Source organism: Zingiber officinale, chromosome 5B (assembly GCF_018446385.1).
Source record: "Zingiber officinale cultivar Zhangliang chromosome 5B, Zo_v1.1, whole genome shotgun sequence".
NCBI lineage: Eukaryota > Viridiplantae > Streptophyta > Magnoliopsida > Zingiberales > Zingiberaceae > Zingiber > Zingiber officinale.
In genome coordinates this window covers 83481578-83486478 of record NC_055995.1, presented here as the reverse complement: position 1 = coordinate 83486478, position 4901 = coordinate 83481578, and positions in this window count along the sequence as shown.

Below are 4901 nucleotides of genomic sequence, written 5' to 3'. Positions count from 1 at the left end.
TTTGACTGAGTGTACAGGTTGTTTACTCAACCGGGAAAGACCTAGTTGGAGGCTAGGCAGGAGAAGTTTTAGCAGATCGTGGAACCAAGGTGAAAGTCCAAGTGGATCAAGAGGACCCGACGCTTGGCGGTGTGATCAAGAGGTCTGGAGGACGAAGATCAAGAGAAAAGTCCTGGCGAGCCGATCAAGACTAAGTGAAAAGTCCAAACTAGATCTGGAGGATCAAAGTTTGGCAGGTAGTTTGAGGTAAACAACTGGAGGAGTGACAGTGAGGTCGGGTTCCTGAAGGGAACAACCTAAGGTCGCTGATCCAACTGAAGAAACCGGGAAGGTTTCCAAGTTGAGATCAAGACAGTTCTACTGTCTTATATTACTTATGCATTATTATATTACTACGCTAACATCTGTTTTGCAGGATTATTGTCTAACACTGTTTTGTAGGTTCGGCTAGATCAGTCGACCGAACAAGGCAAAATCAAAGCAGTTTTCAGATCAGACCAGAATAGACCAGAGTTCGGTCAGAGCTTGATCGGTCGACCGAACAATAAGATTAGTCGACCGAACCCTTATGACTCAGCACAGACCAATTTAATTAGCACCGATCAGAAGCAAAAGGAAATTGAGTTGATCGGTTGATTGAACAATCAACCATTAATGCAGCAATAAGTGTGGATCTCGGCAAATCTCAACGAACAGGGAAGGAGCCTGTTCGGTCGACCGAACAAGGGGATCAGTCGACCGAACCCTTAATAATCATTAATTGTCGAAGATTGAATTAGCATCGAATCTTAGCCAGGAAGGAAGGGAGCTTGTTCGGTCGATCGAACCCAGGGATCGGTCGACCGAACATCGACGATTCTTAAAAAAAGAAGCTCGAGATCTGAGGCCAGGTAATGCTTTCTGATTGACTCAAAGTTCTCCTCTGCGCAAGCTACTCATGCTACAAGTCTTCTACAACTCTTCAAGCTACTCTGTCCAGAAGTACCGACCAAGCTTCAACTTCTATATTTGTCGGTATATTATTTTAGCTTGCATTGTATTCATTTATCAGTAAGATAGTAGGTTGTTACTATCTTACTCATCTGTACACACTGCTTCTTTCTGAGGTTTTCAGAAAGAAGAGTTATAGTGGATTGCCCATCGATGTGGTCAAGGATCGCGGACCTTGGAGTAGGAGTCGACCTAGACTTCGAACCAAGTACTGAACGAGTCTCTTTTTACTTTCCGCTGCACAACTTTGTTTTAATCTCTTAAAAGAAAAGTTTTTTTAAAAGCGCGATATTCACTCCCCCCTCTATCGCACTCATTCGATCCAACAATTGGTATCAGAGCCTTGTAGCTTTGAAAGTACTTAATCGTTTTTCAAAGTATTTTTAAAAAACTTTCTTTTCTCTTATTTCTTTTCATTTTCTCTAGAAGTTTTTTTCTATTACTTCTTTTTCCAGCACTACTAATCCCAAGACGAGAGTCTTGAAAATCTATTTGTTATTTTGTTCAAGGATGTCAAACTCTTACCAAGAAGGATACAGCAATGTCCGACCTCCACTATTCAAAGGAGAAAATTTCTATTATTGAAAGAATAGAATGGAGTGTTACTTGGAGTTTGATATCGAGCTTTGGTTCACAATACTGAAAGGCTACACACCTCCAACAAAATATGGAATACAACTAGAACCTGAAGAGTGGACTCCTCCAATGATCAAGAAGGCAGAACTAAACTACAAGGCAATCAACACCATTCAGTGTGGGCTCACAATAGAGGAGTTAAATCGAGTCGGCCCCTACGACAATGCTAAGGAACTATGGGCCTGCTTAGTAAAACTACACGAGAGGACTGACGAATCAAAGGTAAATAAAAAAGATCTTTTATTAAATAATTTATTTAACATTAAAATGCTTCCTGGAGAAACGGCTTCGCAACTACACGCTCGACTAAAGGACATTCTCAATGGCCTCCATCTGATCGGACACAATATGGAGAACTGTGATACAATAAGGTACGCAGTAAATGCCTTTCCTCGGAATGTTTTGTGGGCATCAATTGTAGATGCTTACAAAGTTTCTAAGGATCTTTCAATTTTTAAGTTAGATGACTTATTTTGTGAATTAGAATTACACGAACAATTTAACGTGAGCCATGTCGAGAAAGGAGTCGCTTTGTATGCAGGTCCAAGCAAGGAAACCAAATCAAGAACAAAGAACGAGTCAGAAAGTGAGTTAGACTCTGACTCAACAAATGAAGAAGAATTAGTCAACATGGTCCGAAGATTGTTGACAAAGAGGAAATTCAGAAGAAGTGCCAAAAAGACACCACTTAACCAGATGCAAAACAAATCAGAAATGATTTGTTATAGATGCAACAAGAAGGAGTATTTAAAAAATGAATGCCCAAATCGGAAGGAAGAAAGGCCCAAGTCGACAAGAAGAAAGAAAGCTCTTCATGCGACATGGGACGAATCATCCTCTGACGATTCCGATGCGGAAGAACCCAAGCATTCTAGCCATCTTGCCTTTATGGCAAGAAACGAAGAATCTGATTCCGAGGAAGAGTACAAGTCCGAAAACTACAGCGATTTCGAGATCGACATCGAGTCCGAGAGAAGCCACGGATCCGCATCCATTTCTGAAGGTCCAAATATGGTAATGATTTATTCGAAGTCAAATTTACTTAAAGTTGTTAAATGTTTGTTTAGAAAATTATCAAAATTTGAAAAACAAAATAACTTGCTGCTTAAGGAAATAGACCACCTTAAGAAGCAAGTTAACTTGAGTGACTCGACTAGCTAAGTTCAAGTCGGAACTTCAACTCAAGTTGCAAAACTTAAGGAAGAAAATTCCAACTTGAAAGGTCAAGTTGAGCGACTCAAGAAAACGTTGGAAAAGTTCGAACTAGGATCTAAGTGTCTAAATATGATACTTGGATCGCAATGAGCTGTGTACAACAAATCAGGACTTGGCTATAAACTAAATCAAACAAACAAACCATATTTGTCATTAATTAGTGAAAATGTTAGAAGTCAAGTCCAAGCATGAGTCCAAATAAAATATTTAACCAAACTAATTAAACCAAATCTCTACTTGATCCCAAAAAGTCAGATTCATTACTTAGATAGACCATATCTAAGCTATGACTCAGGGGGAGCAATTAGAAAAGCAGTTCAACCAACATGATTAATTAATCTTACACACTTAGGATTAGGTTTACTTAGAACGGTTAGTTAAAAAGGTTTACCAAACCCTACAACATAACATCGGAATGGATTGGGATGATAGTATGTCAAGGAAGTTTTATCGAAGGCATGTCTAGCCTGAATCTTATGTATTCTACCTAGTGCACTAGACTTAGCAGATCTGACTGAAGCTACCTCAGTCAAACATGGGCTAGTTGGACCAAAACTTAGTATTAAGTTTTTTGGGCAGGACTATTTTGGAAACTATTCAACAAGTGGTCCACCGTTGATATACAAGAAGATCATATATCTCGCCACTGAACTGAAAACTTATCCTTAGGAAGCCTATTTGATTAACCTAAAGCTAAGTTTGAATCTAACATGGGTTCAATAACATTTTTCAAATTACAAATTAAATTCAAACTTAATTAATTTCAAACTAAATTAAATTCAAACTTAATTAATTTCAAATTAAATTATTATTTTTTAAAAAAAAATTAAAATTATTTTTAAAACTTAATTAAAAATTATTTTAAAACTTAATTAAAAATTATTTTAAAACTTAATTAAAAATTATTTTAAGACTTAATTATTATTTTAAAACTTAATTAAAAATTATTTTAAAACTTAATTAAGAAATTATTTTAAAACTTAATTAAGAAATTATTTTAAAACTTAAGTAAAAATTATTTTTAAACTTAATTAAAAATTAATTTAAAACTTAATTTAAAATTATTTTTAAACTTAATTAAAAATTATTATTTTTAAAACTTAAAATTATTTTAATCACTAAATAATATTCAAACTTAATTAAACTAATTCAACCCTAGTATTATATTCAACAATATAACTCAAAAATTCTAAAAATTTACCCACTTAATTACATTCATCCTTTAACCAAACTTTGGTTTAAATCCTACGTTCTCTGTAGGAATCCAAAGTTCTGGATAAATGGATCTTGGACAGTGACTGCTCCAGACATATGACTAGGGATCAGCACAAATTTACCAATATCAAGTTCAAAAATCTAAGATCAGTTGCCTTTGGAAACCATAGCAAACTAAAGGTAATTAGTACAGGTGAAATTCAATTACAATCTAATATATCAATTAAAAAGGTTTTACTTATTGAACATTTTCATTATAATTTGCTTTGTATAAGTCAATTATGTGATTTAGGATTTAAGGTCAAATTTCTTTTTTCTTAATGTTTAATAAGTTAAAATGATTCAGCTAAAATATTACTAAAAAGATTTAAAGATAAAAATATATACTCAATTAATATACCTAAAATATTACCAAAGTGTTTTTTAACACATCAAGAAGATACATGGTTGTGGCATAGGAGATTAGCTCACACCCATATTAGGAATTTACTAAAATTAAACAAAAATGGATTAGTTAAGGGTCTACCAAAATTAGGAAATCCTGAAAATAAGTTTTGTAATTCTTGTCAAAAAGGAAAACAAATTAAATCAACTCATAAATTAACTAATCAAAATAGAACTAATAAAATACTTGAACACTTACATCTATATTTATTTGGCTCTGTATAAAATCAGTAAATGGAAGCCTCTACTGCTTAGTAATTATTGATGATTATTCGAAATACACTTGGGTTAAATTCTTATCTAATAAAACTGAAACTTTTGAGACATTTAGAAATTTTTGCAAACAAATAGAAAATGAAAAAGAAGTTTGAATTAAGAAAATTAGAAGTGATAATGGAGGA